Raw genomic sequence first — 22,628 nt, forward strand, 5'->3', positions numbered from 1 at the left:
GGACTCTATGGCGGAGGGAGGGAAATAGTGTTATTTACATGGGACTGTATGGCGGAGGTGCTGAGGAATTATAATTTCTGAGGACACTAAACTGAGAAATATAACTACAGGGGGCACTGCAGGCGGCATTATAAATACTTGGTGTGCTTCAGGGTGAGCATTAGGGGGGCAATATAAATACTGGGGGCACTGTGGGGGCATTTTAAATCCAGGAGACATTAGGCGTTCTTATTACTACTGGGGGCTCTATAGGAGGGACTTATTTCTACTAAGAGCAGTATGGGGGTCCTCATTACTACTGAAGTTCTGTAGAGAACTTTATTACCACTTGTGGGACAATAGGAGTGCCTTATTTTTAATGGGGGCTCTGTAAGGGTATTAATACTGGAGGGCTCTTCTACTAATGGAGGCACTCTTGTGGAGCGTTATCACGGTTGGGGGCACAGTAGGGGGCAGTATTACTAATGAGTGCACTCTTGTGGAGCATTATCACTGTTGGGTCCAGTATGGGGCAGTATTACTAATGAGAGCATTCTAGAAGGGAAATACTATTGGTGGGACTATGAGGAGTACTGTTACTATGAGGGGCACTCATTTTTCTTCAGGATAATATTTGGGGGTGCAGAAAGTAAGGAAGCTAAGATGTCCGTGTATCACACTCTGCAGAGACGAGGCAGCTGAGAGAAGTGTCCGGACCCAATGGAGAAGATGATGACAGAGAAGATCTACATCAGAGGAGATGTCAACTGGGAGGCCCTGGATGTGAGAGGCATGTGCTGCTGTATAGCAAGTACAATAAAATGTCTTCAGTGCTAGTGTTTGCTGGGGGAGGGGGGGGGGGGGAATGCGGTTGTTCAACTTAGAGAATAGGGCCATATGCACTGGTGCTTGGGCCCCGGATCTTTTAAAACCCTAGCAACGCCCCTGGGTGCTATTAATCTCGTCCTTGATATCATTAATAAATAAATTAAATAATAAAGGGCCCAGCACTTAACCTTGGGGTACACCACTTATAACCTGGGACCATTCTGAATAGGAATTATAGACCACCACTCTCTGGACACGGTCCTTCAGACAGTTTTCAATCCAATTAAAAACTATACTTTCTAAGCCTATAGACCTTATTTTACCTATTAAATGTCTATGACGGACAGTATCAAAAAGCCTTTGCAAAATCCAAGAACACTACATCCACAGCCGCCCCTCTGTCCAGGCTACTACTCACCTCCTCATAAAAACAAATCAGGTTAGTCTGACATCTGTCCTTGGTAAACCCATGCTGGTTATCACTTATGATATTATTTATTAACAGTCACATACTCCTTTGTATATAGTCACTTAACCACTTTCCGTCCGCCCATAGGATATAAACGTCCTATGGGTGGACCTCTATTTCTGAAAGCACGTTTTAAAACATCCTTTCAGAAATAGCAGCTGCACGCTAATCGTGCAGCTGCTGATCGGGTTGCCCGCTGTCAGTGACAGCAGGGCAACCCTTAGAGAAGGCAGGGACAGTTCCCAGGTGTCCCTGCCTTCTGGATCGCTGCAGACACAGCGCTCACCGAGCGCTGTGTATGCAGAGCAGGAAGCGCTGTGCGCTTCCTGTTCCGGCCCGGCGGTCATGTGACCGCCGGGACCGGAGAGTGCAGGGGCTGTGTGAGGTCTCGGCAGAATTCAGAGACCTCGATCAGCCCTGCTCTGAGGCTGTACAGCGCTGGGTTGCTGCTGTACAGCCTCTTTAGGGGTGCATTTCTTCTGTAACTGGGGCTACTATGTCAGCCCCAGTTACAGGAGAAATCAACAGTGAAAAAAAAATGTTAAAAATAGAAAAAATAAAATAAAATGGACATATTTGGTATTGCCGCGTCCGTAAAAACCAGCTCTATAAAAATATCACATGAGCTAACCCCTCGGGTGAACACAAAACAAGCAATTTTTGTCACCTTGCATCACAAAAGGTGCAACACCAAGTGATCAAAAACGCGTATGTCCCACAAAATGGTACCAATAAAACCGTCACCTCATCCCGCAAAAAATGAGCCCCTACATAAGAAAATCTCTCAAAAAATAAAAAAACTATAGCTCTTAGAACATGGAGACACTAAAACATCATTTTTTTGGTTTCAAAAATGCTATTATTGTGTTAAAGTGGTACAAATAAAAAAAAGTATACATATTAGGTATTGCCGCGTCCGTAAAAACCAGCTCTATAAAAATATCACATGACCTAACCCCTCAGGTGAACACCGTAAAAAAAAAAAAAAAAAAACTGTGTCAAAACAAGCAATTTTTGTCACCTTGCATCACAAAAGGTGCAACACCAAGTGATCAAAAATGCGTATGTCCCACAAAATAGTACCAATAAAACCGTCACCTCATCCCGCAAAAAATGAGCCCCTACATAAGAAAATCTCTCAAAAAATAAAAAAACTATAGCTCTCAGAACATGGACACATTAAAACAATTTTTTTGTTTCAAAAATGCTATTATTGTGTAAAACTTTAATTAATGAGAAAAAGTATACATATTAGGTATCGCCACGTCCGTAACAATCTGCTCTATAAAAATGTCACTTGACTGAACCCCTCAGGTGAACGCTGTAAAAATAAATAAATAGAAACTGTGCTAAAACAACCAATTTTTTGGTCACCTTGCCCCATAAAGTGTTATAATGAATGATCAAAAAATCATATGTACCCAAAAATAGTACTAATAAAACTGGCACCTTATCCCCTAGTTTCCAAAATGGGGTCACTTCTTGGGAGTTTCTACTGTAAGGTTGCATCAGGGGGCTTCAAATGGGACATGGCATCTAAAAACCATGTGGAGTTCCTTTTCTTCTGCGCCCTGCCGTGTGCCCATACAGTAGTTTATGACCACATGTGGGGTGTTTCTGTAAACCGCAGAATCTGGGTAATAAATATTGAGTTTTGTTTGGCTGTTAACCATCGATGTGTTAAAGAAAAAAATTGATTAAAATGGAAAATCTGCCAAAAAAGTGAAATTTTAAAATTTGATCTCCATTTTCCTTTAATTCTTCTGGAACGCCTAAAGGGTTAACAAAGTTTGTAAAATCGGTTTTGAATACCTTGAGGGGTGTAGTTTCTACAATGGGGTCATTTATGGGGGTATCCACTATGTAGGCCCCACAAAGTGACTTCAGACCTGAACTGGTCCTTAAAAAGTGGGTTTTGGCAATTTTCTTAAAAATTTGAAGAATTGCTTCTAAACTTCTAAGCCTTCTAACGTCCTAAAAAAATAAAATGACATTTCCAAAATGATGCCAACATAAAGTAGACATATGAGGAATGTTAAGTAATAAATATTTTATGAGGTATCACTTTCTGTTTTAAAAGCAGAGAAATTGAAATTTAGAAAATTGCAAATTTTTCAAATTTTTGGGTAAATTTGGGATTTTTTCATAAATAAAGGTGAAATATTTTGACTCAAATTTATGACTATCATGAAGTACAATGTGTCACGAGAAAACAATCTCTGAATGACTTGGATAAATAAAGGCGTTCCAAAGTTATTACCACATAAAGTGAGATATGTCAGTTTTGCAAAATTTGGCCTGGTCAGGAAGGGGGCAAATGGCCCAGATGGCAGGTGGTTAAGGGGTTCTTCAAACATTTTCCCCTAAAAAAAAAAATTGTATATCTGTAGCCATTAATATGAATTGTTTTATTAAGAGTAATCTATTGAAGAAATCGCATATGTGCTTTTTTATTTGCTTTTTCATAAGCCTTTACAATTTATATATGGTACTATGAGAAATATATCGGAAGTATGAATAAATCGCATATGCGTCTCTTTAGAAGTCCCTAAACTTATATAGAACACTGAAGTCGAACTGTTTATCAAATAATCGGTGTATATAAATCTAAACTACACATTCTTAACTGAAATCCATATCCATGTCTTCTGATTCCCTCGCTGTCCCAACGTGCAATGCGCTAATTATGGACAATATAAAAAGAACATCTAGACGTCACTGTTTACACCACTGAGGAAGGGGTCCCTTTACCCCGAAACGCGTATGGTAATGACAGTGAGGGATCATTAAGAAGAAACCTCTACGATCGCATATCCACATTTGGAGTTAAAGCAGCTATGGATCAATATCATCCCCGCCCAGAATTAAAAGTCATCTGACCTGCCCAGCAAACCACGTGGGACGCCACACAGGTCCTGGAAGGTCAGAGCGGTGAAAGCAAGCAGCACCTCTATATTGAATATCCAGGAGCGTGGGGAACTTTACACATAGACTCTACCTACAGGTCCTTGAAGCTCACAGCAGAACACTACACTTGACAACCTGGTGCACAAGCGGACCGATTATAGGAGCAGTAAAGTACCCTGTACAAAGTACAACACTTAAATACTGCTACAATTTGTGGATATATCAATGACTTTTTCATGAACTGTGTAATCTATAGCTACAAGTGTCTCTGGACTACAGTGCCTGGGGCCATTTACTAACAGTTACGGCTCAATAGCCCCCTCAGGGTTTTAGTGCCATCGGTTTTAACATAACTGTTTTTAATGGTTTTAATGTATATGATTTATGCAACATGTTAATAATTTTGAGTGTGATATAAAATTTATCTGATACAATCCATCTTGTCTATATGGTTGCTTGATATTGAGTGACGCCCATCCTAATCCTATTTCTTTTTACTCTATCAGCAACAGGGAGTGCTGCGGGGCTGTGCACCTTTTCATAGTGGAACAGGGAGTGAGCCACCAATTTCTATAATTATACAGATTCTGAAAGGATTTGGACCTTTCTGGACCTCTACGACAACCTTGGTTTGAGACACTGACGTCAGGAGAGATGTTTCTCAGTTGGCAATAATAGACACACACATCACTGAGAAACACTCTAATTTTATTATGCTATCGCTTGGCCTCATATAGGCAGTAGAAAAGTTTGCATAACAACAGCGTTAAACCAATCATAAAATGATAAACATTTTGTGCTCATACAGATATTACCGGAACATCCTTTTATGGGTATGTAATACGTCACATATAAGAATGTACGCAGTTGTGCCAAATGACCCTGAATGAAACAGAACATTTGTTCTAGTTCTGGGAGATTGGGTGAGATATTATAACAATTCTGTACATGTAAGAGAAGACAAGATGGAGTCTCTTCAGATTCCACCTTTCATTTTTCAGAGCTCCTTTGGAAAATGAAAGGTGAAAGCTGATTGGTTGCTATGGACAACTAAGACAGTTCTACTTCACACCAGTTTGAAAAATCCCCCCCCCCCAGTGTCCCTTTTAAAGCCAAATATGCCCTAATAAAATATACTATAGTATCTCCCCTTTTTAAATCCAAGTGTTCATAATAAATATGTAAAATTTAAGGGTACGGATACATGGCGACACTTGTTGCAGCCAGGATCTCAGGAACATCACAATGTACCGATAATCCCATAGAAATGACTGGGGTTTGAACGCAAATCACACGGCTGCGGCAACAGCATCCCCCTAATCTCATAAAATCCAGCAGACTCCAGAGTTCAATGTGGTATCAATGTTACATTGCAATGCCCCTGCGTTCCTGGCCCATATTTGTATCAAATTGGTATAAAGTAGCAAAAATGTATACTACATTCTGATCTTTTCATTTTACTTTTTCTTAATTTGTGCATATTTTTGGCTACTGGAAACGCCTATGCGTCTCTCCATCACCTCATTCACCTAATTTGGATGACCCTCAAGGAGATGGTGATGCCTCAAGCCACACCTGAAGACTGGCTGCGAATAGCTGATAGGTTTCAGGATAGTGCCCAGTTTTCCAACTGCATAGGGGCACTAGACGAAAAGCACATCCGTGTAAAGAAGCCTGCAACGTCTGGCTCCCGTTTTTATAATTACAAGCAGTGTTTCTCAGTGGTGTTGCTGGCATTGGCAGACAGCAATTATAGCTTTGTGAGTGTGGATATTGGAGCTTATGGGAGCACTGCAGATACTGGTATCTTCAAGGGTTCAAGAAATGGGGGAGAGACTTTGTAACAACCAGCTGTCCCTACCTGAAGCCAGTTCCTTGCCTGGCTCTTCAGGACCACCGGTCCCATTTGTCATTGTGGCAGACGAATTGTTTGGACTCTCCCCGCATCTGTTGCGCCCTTTCCCAAGACGCTTATTGGAAATCCGCAAACGTGTAGTTAACTACCGTCTCACCAGAGCATGCAGGTATGTTGAATGTGCTTTCGGCATACTTGCAGCAAAGTGGAGGTTATTCCATTCTGCAATTCAGATGGAACTAAATAATGTGGACTGGGTCATCAAGGCTTGTGTCCTTCTTCACAATTTCACTCGGATCCACGATGGCACCTTACATGTTGATCTAGATAACAGTTTCCCTTCCCCAGGTGTTCAGTTAGACAATACACTGCATGGAAGACCAGGATCTTCTGGCATAGAAGTCTGTGATTTGTATGGGGATTACTTCTTGATCCCAGAGGGTTCTGTACCATGGCAACAGAACCTCATCTGATTGCGCTCTTGTGACCAGTGGACAGAATTTCCATAGTTTAATTGGTTTTGCTACAGTTAGTTCATGTTACCTAAATTCCAAAATAAAATAATTTTGAAATAATTGTTTGCTGTAATTTGTTAAAGGGATCCTGTGTCCTCAAATAAGCTGCTTGCTCTCACTGACGCCAGCCTAGTATAGTGACACATTTTCAGAGCTCAGCGTGCAACTTCTCTCATGGCAGTCAATACTTTATTGACGCCATCATGGCAAATACTGACTGCCATGACAGAAAACGGTAGATGCTAGGCCCACCTCCCACTAGTGCCTCTCAATCCCCCATTGATACACTTCACAGGGATGCAAAAGTTAACTTGTTTAATATGATAAATTAAAGAGTTTCCAAACTTTTACTATGTGTGGTATTGAGCATGTGATCCACCTCAGGTGGACAGAGAAATATTAAAAAGAACAAACAGCAGGTGGCGCTATACAGATATAGTTTGTTGAATAACTGAGGAGCTAAACTAAGGGACACATTTATTAAGACCAGAATTTTAGACGCCAGTCTTAATAAAGCCCCTGTGCTGGATCCGCTGAAGTTATGAAGAGGCACCGGCCTCTCCATAACTTTGGCCAATCTAGCGCCACTTCTAAATGTAAGACAGCTTACTAGCTGTCTTACATTTAGACCATTTTCTATGCCTAAAACAGCCTTAGAAAATGGTGAATGAAACAGACCTCCCGGCCCGTCCCCTTCCCCGCCCACAATTTTAGACCTGGCGTGAGCGTGGCGAAGTCGCCATCTGTGCTGGAAATACGCCTAATATAGGCGGTTTTCAGGATAGTTAATGACCTCCTAAATGTTTAAATACATGCAATTCCAAAATAATTTCGATCCAGGTGCTGGTTTGAAAAAATAGGAAATATAACAGAATTTTTACTAAACTAAATAAACGGAAAAAAAACTGTAGCCAAAACTGCAGCAAGGGAAATTATAAGTCCATCAAATAGCCAGATGTGGATAGCAACCCTGAGGTGTCTTGTGATCCTTCTTGGCCGCCTTGGCTGGAACACAAAGGGGATGTGGAGGGTTGTCCACTATAACCAGAGGAGGATGGCTTTGACCAATGCCCATACTGACTTTGTTGAGGAGGAGGTGGGGCATACAGGCCAGGTCCAGATAGAGATGGGCCATGAGGATTTCCTTGAAAAAGAGACAGTGGTACGTTACGGGGCCACAAATGGTAGTCCTGATTGTAATGGAGGGGTGTTGATTCCCCCCCCCCACCCCAATCCTGCGTGTGTAGTGCAGATGAGCCAGGTGGAAAAAGGGCCTCATCTTGCTGAATGCGCCACATATACACAGCACGCAGTATCCATTTGGGCCCGATAACTTACCGCCTCTGGGACCTGCCTTAAAAGGGGTGCCAGAGATCTTAAGAAGGCCTCTTCATATCCTTCAGCAGAGGACTTCTCAAGATAATTCAGCACCCGCTCATGAATTTGGGCCCTAGTAGCATCCTTGACCATAGAAGAAGGTGGTAGTCGACGCTTACGACGCGTTGAGGCATAAGGCACAGCGATGGTGATCTTCAACAGCATGCTCCTGTATTGGATGTGGCAGCAAACATTGTTCACCCCCAACTTCCTCCGCCTCCTCCTCCAGTGGGATTTCTGATGGTAAATCTTGTAAATTGTCACTGGTCCTGTGTGTAGAAACAAAAAATCTAAATTATTGATATTCTCAGAGCAACTATAGCTGTATGCTGTGTACCTATTCACTACAGTATTCTGCCACTATTGAGGGCACCATAGCGCCCTTTTCTTTTGCCCAATTTCAGTTTTTAAACATATTGCCCAAAACATGAACACTATTAATTTATATGGAAAGAATATACTCACTGTCGCGTATCCATCACACGCTTTAAAAACTGTAATTGCCTTGCAAATGTATAAAGCCTCTTTTTGCTGAGTGCATCTCCGCTCCTTCCCTGTTCTTGATTTCAGATCTTTCACTAGAGCAAAAATTTAAAAGAATTTCTAAATTAAAAAAAATGGAAAAAGGGGATATTATACCATGACAGTGCGTACATTAGTGCAAAAGAAATTGACTGATATACTTACCAATATGTTCTCTGGCCTTATCATCTTTGGCTGAAATAGCAGGGAACATCTGGCCTGCAGTGTCCGCCCATGCTATATCTTTCTTATACCAATCGTGATACTGATTCAAATTGACGTCCCAAATTTCTGGATGGTCTTGGACTAGTGTGATGAGACAGAGGCATGATGATGATGCTATGAAGAGCAGTACAAAGCAAGTATAAATTGTAGCCAAAATGTTTTTAAAAATAAGTCAAAACTACATAAATAGTGTGTGTGGGCGAGGGTGCATAACTATTGTGTGGTGGTACCAAAGGCACCAGAGAACACGGTAGTAGTAGATCATGAAAAAGGCAAGTAAAGGTTTATAATTTTAACATATATGTTAAATTGTTGTTATTTTATTTTTCACAGATCTGATTTTGGACTGCGACGGATTCGCTGGACTGCATGAACGCGTCATGTGTAATTGATTTCATAAAATGGTCAAAAAGAGCTATAGTTGGTGTGTTTATTTAAATAAATTAAAATTTTATTGTGGTTTTATTTTTTTCCATTTCATCACTGGGTCTTATTGTCAGCCAACAGTGTTCTTCTACCCCAGATCTGACATTAACCCCCCACATTACCCTGGTACACAAATACTCAGGGGTGCCGGGTTGCCGTCAGGGGTGGAACCATTTTATATGATGGTTCTGCTCTTGAGGCGGCTGTAGGCTGGTATTTTTAGGGTGAGAAGGGGCCAAGAACCATGGACCTTCTCATCCTGATAATGTCAGCCCCCAGCTGTTGGTTAAAGGGGTTATCCGAAACTATAAACTGCACCCCATATGCTGGGCCCCTCACATGGAATATACTTACCCTGCTCTCTGCGCCGCTCCTGGTCCCCACACCGCCGCTGCTGCTTCTCCCCCTGCACAGATGAAAACATCCAGTGTCAGGGGGAGCAGCCAATGGCAGATGGGAACGGGCACAAGTCTCCCTAGCAACAGCCACGATGCTAGGGAGGCTCGTTCCCGTCTGCCATTGGCTGCTCCCCCCCAACACTGGATGGTTTCATAGGTGCAGGGGGAGAAGCAGCAGCAGTGCGGGAAGCGAGGTAAGTACAGTCAGGTCCATAAATATTGGGACATTGACGCAATTCTAACATTTTTGGCTCTATACACCACCACAATGGATTTGAAATGAAACGAACAAGATGTGCTTTTTTTTATTTATTTTTTTTAAACATATTTTTTATTTGTAATGCATCATCTTACATGTCAGTTATCTTACACGTCACATATAGGTGAAGAAAAGATACATTACATATTTTGAGTGTAGAAAACGAAAAATAAGAAAAATTGATTTCAGTGCAAATACATTGAGGTAGCATAATCAGTGCAATACATGTATAAGAAACATAAGGTAAAAGCAAACCTTCCCTCCCTCCCTAGCCCTCCCAACTCTCCTTCCCTAGTCCCCCCCCCCCTCCCCAAAGGATGTCTGCTCCTACTCCCCCTCCCATATCTTATAAAATCAGAGCAAAACGTGTATGTTTTACATGGTTGATGACTTTGGCTAGGACCCCTGAGTATCTACACTAAGTTTCCCCAAGCTTCCAGTCAATAACGCCTTTGAGTACCACTCCGTATATTTGAAAGATGCCATCAGCTCCCTGATATCTCTCCCTGATATGTTTTTCAATAAACATTTGCCATTTGCGGAAAAATCCTTTCGTTTTTCTCTCTTTCTGGTGCTCCGTGTCAAGTTTGTCTATATACATAAAATGAGACATTTGGGAAATTAGTTCACCAATTTGAGGGGTATCCGGGTTTAGCCAATTATTCAGAAGGCCACGAAGAGATATCAACAAGGCCACATCAACTATTAACCTGGGCTTGGAGGCATCATCAAATACATGAAAAAGTAACGTCTTAGGGCTATGGGCTAGAGATTCTCCCCATGTGCTTTTAACCCAACTTGACACTGTCTTCCAGAAGTTTTGAACAGACGCACATTCCCATACACAGTGCAGTAAATCCGCCTTATCTGTGCCAAATTTCAGGCAAGCTATAAGGTAATCATTTCTAGGTGGCTGTCTTGAGACATTGAATGCATATATCGCTGAGTGCATGAGGCGGAAATGTGATTCCCTCCATTTCTCGCAGGGCACTGCTTTACAGACTCTCGCCCACCCCGACAAAACTTCATCCACTGGTAATGACATCTGTAACTTTTTCCCCCATTTTTTAAAAAGACCAGTTTCTATTTTCTTATCAACTGACTCTCTCATTATGTGATATATTTGTGAGATAGAGTATCTAGTATCTCTGTGTACTAAAGAGAATGCCAAAGATTGATTTATGCACTCACTGGATACATCTAGCAGCCTTTGCCTACAAAAATAGATAACTTGTTGATAGGATCTGAGCAAAAGTGAGTCTTATGTGTCCAGTCCAGGCAATGCCTAAATAGACAAGCAAGGTCATAAAGCCGTATGTTTGGGATGTTCAAACCTCCCCGGTATTTAGGCAACATTAGTTTGGATATGGCCACTCTGGGTTTTTTCCCCACCCACAGAAATTATGTGAACATTGACTGGATATCTTTGGTGTCAGAATGTTTTAAGAGTAATGGCAAAGTTTACATGGGGTATAAGAGCTTCGGGAAACAGACCATCTTGATAAGATGACCTCTGCCCAACAAGATGTGCTTTAACTGCAGACTGTCAGCTTTAATTTGAGTGTATTTACATACAAATCGGGTGAACGGTGTAGGAATTACAACAGTTTGCATATGTGCCTCCCACTTGTTAAGGGACCATAACTAATGGGTCAATTGGCTTCTCAGCTGTTCCATGGCCAGGTGTGTGTTATTCCATCATTATCCCAATTACAATGAGCAGATAAAAGGTCCAGAGTTCATTTCAAGTGTGCTATTTGCATTTGGAATCTGTTGCTGTCAACTCTCAAGATGAGATCCAAAAGCCCCGGAAGACCACGGAAAACAACTGTGGTGGATGACCGAAGAATTCTTTCCCTGGTGAAGAAAACACCCTTCACAACAGTTGACCAGATCAAGAACACTCTCCGGGAGATAGGTGTATGTGTGTCAAAGTCAACAATCAAGAGAAGACTTTACCAGAGTGAATACAGAGGGTTCACCACAAGATGTAAACCATTGGTGAGCCTCAAAAACAGGAAGGCCAGATTAGAGTTTGCCAAACGACATCTAAAAAAGCCTTTACAGTTCTGGAACAACATCCTATGGACAGATGAGACCAAGATCAACTTGTACCAGAGTGATGGGAAGAGAAGAGTATGGAAAAGGAAAGGAACTGCTCATGATCCTAAGCGTAACACCTCATCAGTGAAGCATGGTGGTGGTAGTGTCATGGCGTGGGCATGTATTGCTGCCAATGGAACTGGTTCTTTTGTATTTATTGATGATGTGACTGCTGAAAAAAAAAAAAAGCATGATGAATTCTGAAGTGTTTCGGGCAATATTATCTGCTCATATTCAGCCAAATGCTTCAGAACTCATTGGACGTCGCTTCACAGTGCAGATGGACAATGAACCAAAGCATACTGCAAAAGCAACCAAAGAGTTTTTTAAGGGAAAGAAGTGGAATGTTATGCAATGGCCAAGTCAATCACCTGACCTGAATCCGATTGAGCATGCATTTCACATGCTGAAGACAAAACTGAAGGGAAAATGCCCCAAGAACAAGCAGAAACTGAAGACAGTTGCAGTATAGGCCTGGCAGAGCATCACCAGGGATGAAACCCAGCGTCTGGTGATGTCTATGCGTTCCAGACTTCAGGCTGTAATTGACTGCAAAGGATTTGCAACCAAGTATTAAAAAGTGAAAGTTTAATTTATGATTATTATTCTGTCCCATTACTTTTGGCCCCTTAACAAGTGGGAGGCACATATGCAAACTGTTGTAATTCCTACACCGTTCACCTGATTTGGATGTAAATACCCGCAAATTAAAGCTGACAGTCTGCAGTTAAAGCACATCTTGTTTGTTTCATTTCAAATCCATTGTGGCGGTGTATAGAGCCACAAATGTTAGAATTGTGTCAATGTCCCAATATTTATGGACCTGGCTGTATATTCCGTGTGAGGGGCCCAGGCATATGGGGGAGCAGTTTATAGTTTCGGATATCCACTTTAAACCTAGGCTGGTTATGAAAAAGGGGGGACCCTATGTCATTTTTTTTATATTTTTTTGGGGGTTAAAAAGAAGTGGGGCTCCACTTTTTTCATAAGTTCTAGAGATAAATGAAGCAAGCTTCCATCTCCGTACAGCATTAAAATGCATGGGCACCACGGATGCATAATGAGTTATTACCGAAGTCTTGGTGAATAACTAAGGAAATCAATTATTAAAGGGGTCCGAAATCTCCCTGGCACACGCGTTGCTCCTGTTCTCTGCACAGCTGCCGCTGCATCTCCCCATCGCTTGGATAAAAACATCCGGTGGCAGGGGGAGCAGCCAATAGCAGGCGGAGATGACGCTAGGGAGGCTCGTTCCCATCGTGGCCTCCCGGGGAGATGAAGCGGCAGCCGTGCAGTGATCAGGAGTGACAGAGAGCAGGTAAGTATAATCCATAGAAGAGGATCAGGCATTTGGGGGGATATTTTAGATGAGCAAACGAAAAAAGCTAGGCTTCCAGACAGGAAAGTTGAGGGCTCATCCAGGATTTGAACCAAGGACCTCTCGCACCCAAAGTGAGAATAATACCCCAAGACCAACGAGCCACAATACACTACAGACGTGTGAATGGAAACCTAAATCTGCGTATGCAGTGTGCTTGATATTTATTTTTCGGTGTTTATTCATTTTTTAGGAAGGTAAAACTGAATAAATGGGTTAATATGCAATCAAATGATTCAATCGCTATTTCAAAAGCTGCTCTCACACTAAGGAATTTTGGTTTGTCTGAAAGCAGCGATTTTCAACAGCCAGTCACAGCACACCCAACTCACACCTGTGATTTGTGATAGCTATAGGGATATAGCAGAAGTCACACAATATCCATTGATGTCATATAGGAGAGCCACTAATCTGAGGAACAGGTTAGTGAAGAGTGAGGTATCTACAACTCCTAAGGGATGCCAAACTTTTTTTTTTTAAACCACAGAAGTTTGGTTATTTCCCTTCTTTATGCTGTATTAACCACAATTTGATGTGTAAGGGATCTTCATTTAGACATCCTTTTACTGAGAAGGAATTTCATATTAAAGGGTATCTGCCATCAGATACCTTGATATAAGTCCATCTGCTATGGGAGATGTGTGCTGGTCACCAGATTCTAATGGTTTTGGTCTGATCTCCATATGCCCCCCATGTGTAGAAATTAGCATTCTATTTTCATGCAAATTAGTCCCTGGGTGCAACTAGAGCATTGCCATTGCACTCAAACGCACATTTTCTTCCCGGCAATGCCCCTACCACTTTGCCTGACAGGGCCAGGCAGTGTAGATGTGAAGTACGCAGCCCTGCAGGGTATTGCGATGGTGAGGTCACGGTTACTAGGGTTGCTCTTAGTTACTCACAGTTTATAGGAAAAGACCCTAGGCAGGCGTACAGCAGTGATGGAGAGGCTGGCACAGAAGTCCTCTGGGGCACTCTCAGTGTATAGGGACCAGGCCGGTGGTAGGTGAGGTGCTCTGGGTGTTGCAGGTTTAATGTGCCGGTGGCAAGATCCCTTTAAGTTCGTGACGCCAGTGCCGGTAATGGTGGCACACCGATTTATAGCAGTAATAAGTGAGGAACACAGTTTGCAGTGAACCAAAACTTTTGTTTACTGAAGCAGTTAACTATTTACAGTTCTTTAGGTTCAGTTCCATATGACAGAAGCAGTCACAAGCAGGCTTATACAAATGGCAGGCAACAATGTTCTTGCAAGATACTCAGAGGGTTAACACACTTACAGAGCAGGCTGCACCTTTCCTCAGAAATCCTGTGCACTATTCCTCAGAACTCCTGTCTGTCTTTATCCCAAGGCCCGTACGCCCTATTGATGGCTTTATCCTTGGTTAGGGAAACTTCCTCAGGTATATATCCTTGCTTTTAATATGAATCCTTCTGCCCTTCAGCTCTGGGGTTCAGCTGGAAAACACTTCTGCTCTGCACTGTACTTTGTAGGAACTGCAGGGGGTAACTCTTCCCCTGGGGACAACTAGAAGCCTGGGCTGTCTAGTTGCATGTCAGAGCCTGCACCTCAGCTCCTCTCTGGCTAAAGGTGTCTTCCTGCTCCTGACTCTACACACAGCCCTATCCCTGAACAGGACCTGACTATTTATATTAGGGGTTCCCTAGCTCCCTCTACTGTCTAGGCGGAAGTACTACACCCTAACAGGCCTGATACACAGATAAACAGGGAAAATATGCACATAAAAGCATAGCAATACACATTAAAATGTGAGGTAAAATACAATGCCACTGTTCCACAGGAGGGGGAGAACAACGTGGCCCAATTGACCCTTGTGTAGTGCCCACAATTACCTAGTGGGACACTACAGATGTACTCCCACCTAGCCCTGAAGTCACGCCGTGACAAGTTTGACGCGTGCACAGTACATGGATGTAGATCGCCCCTCTGCCTACTGATTTTAAAAAAAATGGAACTTGCATAGATTTAAAAACCGAATACCTTCCTGATTGTGGAATTTAACGTAACTGTCAACAGGCTGAGACATGTTGCTATTTTGACATCTTTTCAGTGTATGTAATTATTAACTGTATTAATTGTCTTCTATTCTGGATTCTTACAGAATTTCGGAGCATGGGAACCACAAACCAAGAGAAAACTGCTGTTTCTTCATCATTTACATATATTTCACATGCTTTGACATAAATTTGCTATTGTATATCCTGTGGCCATATTGGCTGTACATGTGACATAGGGATACATTCACACCTTTCTTCAGTATGCAGATTTTTCACCTACTACCTTTTCTGTACACAGCCCTGGTGGGCAGTTTTCAACTGTTCATTGCCTATTGCCTTAACTCTTCCTTCCTCAGTGCTGTGGAGGTTGGTGGGATTCAGGCTATTCAGTTTGGAGATAGACATATTTAGCAAATTGGTGATTTTTTTTCATTACTGTTTTAGATGTTTGTGGATGTTTCCACAACACTTTATAGGATGTTGTTCCCTATATTGGCTGTACATGTGATATAGTTTTAGTGAATGTTGTTGGGGCACATTCACACTTTTCATCAGTATGCAGTGTTTTACCTACCAACCTTTTATATAGCAGTCTTTGGGTATTTTTCACCTGGTTTTTGCCTATTGCTTTAACCCTTCCTTCCTCTGCTGGATCCTTTCTCCCACTTGGAGACAGAGATCTAGATAATTGGTAATTTCTTTATTACTGTTTTGTGGTTTTAGGTGTTTGTGGATGTTTCCACAATATTTCATATAATGTTGCTCCCTTTAGGCTGGGTCCACATCCCCATTTCATTTAACGTTCATCTGATCCGGCAGAAGAACTGAAAACAAGAACAAAAGGGGTTGGCCACAGGGGTTGTATTTTAAAGGGGTTGGCCACTTTCTTGATCAATGTTTGTTAGATGATTATATGATACTTACTAAGGCTGCGGTTTGCTTTCCGTCCTGGGATGCAGAGCAAGATGGATCCGTCATGACTAGGGTTGAGCGAACCCGAACTTTACGATTTTTTGACCCCAGACCTGACCCGAACCTGAACATTTCAGTAAAAGTTTGGGTTCGAGTTTGGTGTTTAATGGCGCGTGTTGAAAAGCTGCAGGGCAGCCAATCAACAAGCGTTTAACTTGTGTGCCCTTAGAAGCCATCACAGCCATGCCTACTAATGGCATGGCTGTGATTGGCCAGTGGAGCATGTGACCCAGCCTCTATATAAGCTGGAGTCACGTAGCGCCGCACGTCACATCAGCTCTTACTAGTGTAGGGAGAGGCTGCTGCAGCTGTGAGGGAGAGATTAGGAAACAATTCTGGTGTTCTTGGTGTTAAATCTGCAAACTACAGCGATTATTTTTGTGGGTGCTATGCTACATTTTTGTACCCCTGAGCCCAGTGCCACAGAGAAATAAGCTTTAATCAGTCTGTTTGTTAGGTGGACAGTGCACTTGCAACTGCATGTGTGCCAGGGACATTACTTTAATCCTGTTCTGGTAGCTCAGTGGGCGACATCTAGGGGAAGGGAAAATAATATAGGTAATCCGTCTGTGACTTCAGGGCCCCGGGGGGGGGGGGGGGGGGGACGGGACATATTCACATTTTTTTCTGTGAAGTACCCCTGTGCTGAATGTCTGACAGGGAAAATCTATTCATTAAATCCATCTGTTAGATTCTAGGGGAACAAATTCCCTTTTTTTGGCGGTCAAGTATCCCTGCCGCCTGCAGTGCATACCTGCCAGTAAAAATTATTCAATTACATTAGTCTGTCACATATTTGTGCGACCTAAAGCGATTTTTTTCTCTTTCTGACTCTGGCACTGCATATCTGACAGTCAAATAAAACCATTAAATACTGCTGTTACATTGTCGGTTGACAAATTCCCATTTTTTGTGCTAGAAAGTAAATTTTTTGGCCTGCGCTGCATTTCTGACAGTCCACTAAAACTGTTAAATACTGCTGTTACATTGTGGAGTGAAAAGAAAAAACTCACTTTTTGTGCTAGATAGTACATTTGCGACCTGCATTGCATTTCTGACAGTCCAATAAAACCGGTAAATACTGCTGTTACATTGTTGGTTGAAAAAAAGCACACTTGTTGTGCTAGATTGTACATTTGCTGCCTGCGCTGCATTTCTGACAGTCCACTAAAACCGTAAAATACTGCTGTTACATTGTCGGTTGAAAAAAAGCACACATTTTTGTGCTAGATTGTACATTTGCAACCTGTGCTGCATTTGTGACAGTCAACTAAAACCCTTAAATATTGCTGTTACATTGTCGGTTGAAAAAAACCCTCACCTTTTGTGCTAGATAGTACATTTGCGGCCTGCGCTGCATTTCTGACAGTCCAATAAAACTGTTAAATACTGCTGTTACATTGTTGGTTGAAAAAAAGCACACTTGTTGTGCTAGATTGTACATTTGCAGCCTGCGCTGCATTTCTGACCGTTAAATACTGCTGTTATATTGATGTTTTTGTGCTAGATAGTACATTTGCGGCCTGCGCTGCATTTCTTACAGTCCAATAAAACCCTTAAATACTGCTGTTACATTGTTGGCTGAAAAAAACTCACTTTTTGTGCTAGATAGTACATTTGCAGCCTGTGCTGCATTTCTAAAGGTCCACTAAAACCGTTAAATACTGCTGTTACATTGTTGGTTGAAAAAACCTCACTTTTTGTGCTAGATAGTACATTTGCAGCCTGCGCTGCATTTCTGACAGTCCAATAAAACCGTTAAATACTGCTGTTACATTGTCGGTTGAAATAAAGCACACTTTTTGTGCTAGATAGTACATTTGCAGCCTTCGCTGCATTTCTGACAGTCCACTAAAACTGTTAAATACTGCTGTTACATTGTGGAGTGAAAAAAACACACTTTTTGTGCTAGATAGTACATTTGCGGCCTGCGCTGCATTTCTGACAGTCCACTAAAACCGTTAAATACTGCTGTTATATTGTTGTTTGAAAAAAACACCCTTTTTGTGCTAGATAGTGCATTTGCGGCCTGCGCTGCATTTCTTACAGTCCAATAAAACCCTTAAATACTGCTGTTTCATTGTCGGTTGAAAAAAAACTCACTTTTTGTGCTAAATAGTACATTTGCGGCCTGCGCTGCATTTCTGACAGTCCACTAAAACCCTTAAATACTGCTCTTATATTGTCGGTTGAAAAAGACTCACTTTTTGTGCTAGATTGTACATTTGCAGCCTGCGCTGCATTTCTGACAGTCCACTAAAACCATTAAATACTGCTGTTATATTGTTGTTTGAAAAAAACACCCTTTTTGTGCTAGATAGTACATTTACGGCCTGTGCTGCATTTCTGACAGTCCAATAAAATCCAAAATACTGCTATTACATTGTCGGTTGAAAAAAACACCCTTTTTGTGCTAGATAGTACATTTGTGGCCTGCGCTGCATTTCTGACAGTCCACTAAAACCGTAAAATACTGCTGTTATATTGTCGAAAGAGGCATAAGTGAAAAAAGGGTGACTTGTTAAAAATACCTTTAATAAATAATCAAGAGGGTATAGGTATAAATATACCAACTGTGAAGGGGCTACGTTGGCCGAGAGAACTCAGTGAGGGAGTAGCAATCCCTTGGACAAAAAAACAAACATAAAGACACCGTAAGCACAGGGGTTATAAGGGTAAACAGAGAAAAAAGGATAAATAATTACTAATAGCCCGGAGATGCAGGGCTAAAAATAGGCACTAACTACCCCTAGAGTCCCTAGAGGTCTGCTGTGCCCAGGGCGACCCCCTAAGGGTGGAGGTTCCCTGTCCCCGTACCTAGTGCTAACAGGTCCCTGGAATTCCCTAGTTACAAAAGGTTCCAGGAAGGACTTTAAATACAAAGACGAATAAATGGTGCTCTATATAGATGAATGTCACCATTATTCTCAGGTGAGCAAAATCCGCTGGTCACTATATTGTTCCCAACAGGAAGGTGGTCACCAATAAACCCCGACGCGTTTCGCCCAATGCTAATTAGGCTCATCAGGGGGTACGATGAAGTGTGGTACTTAGCTTTTGCAACCAGATGTTAAAGACCATGATACTTTATTCCGCTGCCGGTCCCCAAGAGGAGGAAAGTGACCCTCCTTCCGCTCAAAGGTGCAGGCGGTAGAGATGGAGATTCATCCAGGCAGAGGTCAGGCTATAAGGGTCCAAAGCTTTGGACCCTTATAGCTCGACCTCTGCCTGGATGAATCTCCATCTCTACCGCCTGCACCTTTGAGCGGAAGGAGGGTCACTTTCCTCCTCTTGGGGACCGGCAGCGGAATAAAGTATCATGGTCTTTAACATCTGGTTGCAAAAGCTAAGTACCACACTTCATCGTACCCCCTGATGAGCCTAATTAGCATTGGGCGAAACGCGTCGGGGTTTATTGGTGACCACCTTCCTGTTGGGAACAATTTAGTGACCAGCGGATTTTGCTCACCTGAGAATAATGGTGACATCCATCTATATAGAGCACCATTTATTCGTCTTTGTATTTAAAGTCCTTCCTGGAACCTTTTGTAACTAGGGAATTCCAGGGACCTGTTAGCACTAGGTACGGGGACAGGGAACCTCCACCCTTAGGGGGTCGCCCTGGGCACAGCAGACCTCTAGGGACTCTAGGGGTAGTTAGTGCCTATTTTTAGCCCTGCATCTCCGGGCTATTAGTAATTATTTATCCTTTTTTCTCTGTTTACCCTTATAACCCCTGTGCTTACGGTGTCTTTATGTTTGTTTTTTTGTCCAAGGGATTGCTACTCCCTCACTGAGTTCTCTCGGCCAACGTAGCCCCTTCACAGTTGGTATATTTATACCTATACCCTCTTGATTATTTATTAAAGGTATTTTTAACAAGTCACCCTTTTTTTTCACTTATGCCTCTTTCTACAAAAACTTTGGTGACAATTTATCTCATTACAAAATCTCTAATACTGTAAAATTTGTTATATTGTCGGTAGAAAAAAACACACTTTTTGTGCTAGATAGTACATTTGCGGACTGCGCTGCATTTCTGACAGTCCAATAAAACCAGTCAATACTGCTGTTACATTGTTGGTTGACAAATTCTCATTTTTTGTGACCGTGAAGTAATTGTATTAAATTCGCCTGTCACACTGTTGTGTGACCTCAAGAAATTTTTCTCTTTATGACACCGACACAGTCTTACTGTCAGTGAACTTAATTGTTGACTATTGGCGATTACATTGTCGCCTGACATAAACCATCTGTTAGTTTGGAATGTGAAAGCAAAGAATGAGGAGAGCGTCAAATAAGGGACGTGGCCCTGGTCGTGGTGCTGCTGGTGTTGGTGGAGCTCCTGTTGCAGGGAGAGGACGTGGTCAATCTGTGCCAGCTACATGCACAAGTGAAACACCTTCCTCAGGTGCGAGTAGGCGACAGAACCTTCAGCGTTATTTGGTAGCCCCGAATGCCGCTCTACGAATGGTGAAGCCAGAACAAGTACAGGCGATAGTAGATTGGGTGTCTGACAGTGCCTCCAGTTCCTTCACATTGTCTCCCGCCCAGTCACCTGCTGAAAGATCAGAGTTGGCACCTGCAGCCCATGTCCATCAGTCTTTCACCTCACCCCCTTGCAAATCAGCCAAGTCATGCAGAAGTCTCTCCTGCTTTTTGATGACTCTGCTACCAGGGTTTCCCAGGGCCATCCACATAGCCCTGCCCTAGAAGTGGAAGATATTGAGTGCACCGATGCCCAACCACTTATGTTTCAGGATGAGTACATGGGAGGACCACCGCAGCACGTCTCGGATAATGACGAAACACAGCTGCCAACTGCTGTGGCTTTCTGCAGTGTGCAGACCGACAAGGAGGGCAGGGGTGAAGACTGGGTGGAAGATGATGTGGAGGACGATGAGGTCCTTGACCCCACATGGAATCAAGGTCATGCGAGTGACCTGTGTAGTTCGGAGGAAGAGGCGGTGGTCGCACAGAGCCACCAGCACAGCAAAAGAGGGAGCAGGGTGCAAAAGCGGAGCGGCCATCCCCTAGACAGTATGCCTGCTACTGCCCACCGCACCAAGGGACCGAGCACACCAAAGCCAGCTCCAATGAGTTCCATGGCGTGGCAGTTCTTCAGACAATGTGCTGATGACAAGACACGAGTGGTTTGAACGCTGTGCAATCAGAGCCTGAAGCGAGGCATAAACGTTCTAAACCTTCATAACCAGGCATCTAAGTGCAAAGCACGAGCTGCGGTGGAGTAGACACCTCAAAAACCAAGAAAGGTCTCGGGCTCCTCCTGCTTCCTCTTCTGCTGCAGTCTCTGCCTCTTCACCCCCCTCTGGAGTGACAGTGGCACCTGCCACCTGCTAACAGAGGATGTGCCAGCAATGCCACCACCTCGGTCACCAAGCATCTCCACAATGTCCCATGGAAGCGTTCAGCTGTCTATCTCCCAAACACTGGAGTGAAAGAGGAAGTACCCCCCTACCCCACGATCCCTGGCCCTGAATGCCAGCATTTCCAAATTCCTGGCCTTTGAAATGCTGTCATTCCGTCTGGTGGACACGGACAGTTTTAAGAATCTGATGGCGGAGGCTGTCCCACAGTACGTTGTGCCCAGCCGCCACTACTTTTCCAGGTGAGCCATCCATTCCCTGCACAACCAAGTGAGGTACAAAATCAGGTGTGCACTGCGCAACGCCATCTGTGGCAAGGTCCACCTAACTACGGATAAGTGGACCAGTAATCACGGTCAGGGACTTTATATCTCCCTAACAGCACACTGGGTAAATGCAGTGGCGGATGGGCCTGAGGCGGATAGCAGTTTGGCGCATGTCCTTCCACCACCGAGGATTGCAGGGCGTTTCTCTTTGCCTCCTGTTGCTTCCTCCTCCTACTCCGCTTCCTCATCCTCTACCGCCTCCTCATCCGGTCAGCGTAACACTTTCACCACCAACTTCAGCATAGCAAGGGGGAAACGACAGCAGGCAGTTTTGAAACTTATCTGTTTGGGGGACAAACCCCACTCCGCGCAGGAGCTGTGGACGGGCATGGAACAACAGACCGATAAGTAGTTGGTGCCAGTGAGCATCAAGCCCGGCCTGGTGGTGTGCGATAATGGGCGAAATCTTGTAGCAGCTCTGGGCCTAGCCGGTTTGACGCACATCCCTTGCCTGGCGCATGTGCTGAATTAAATTTAATAACTTGTCCCACATTTCCACCCAATCAGATTTCAGCCATTGACCTCCCTTGGATGTGGTATCCCTTTCTCAGGCTCCCTCTCCGGCATGGAACCCTGATTCCCCGTTACCCGTGATCACCATGGTAGGTGCATAAAAGAACATCGAAAGTTGATAGGGAAGATATCCAATTGGATCGTGGACGTTACAGGGACGTGCGATCAGG

Source organism: Bufo bufo, chromosome 10, assembly GCF_905171765.1.
Source record: "Bufo bufo chromosome 10, aBufBuf1.1, whole genome shotgun sequence".
NCBI lineage: Eukaryota > Metazoa > Chordata > Amphibia > Anura > Bufonidae > Bufo > Bufo bufo.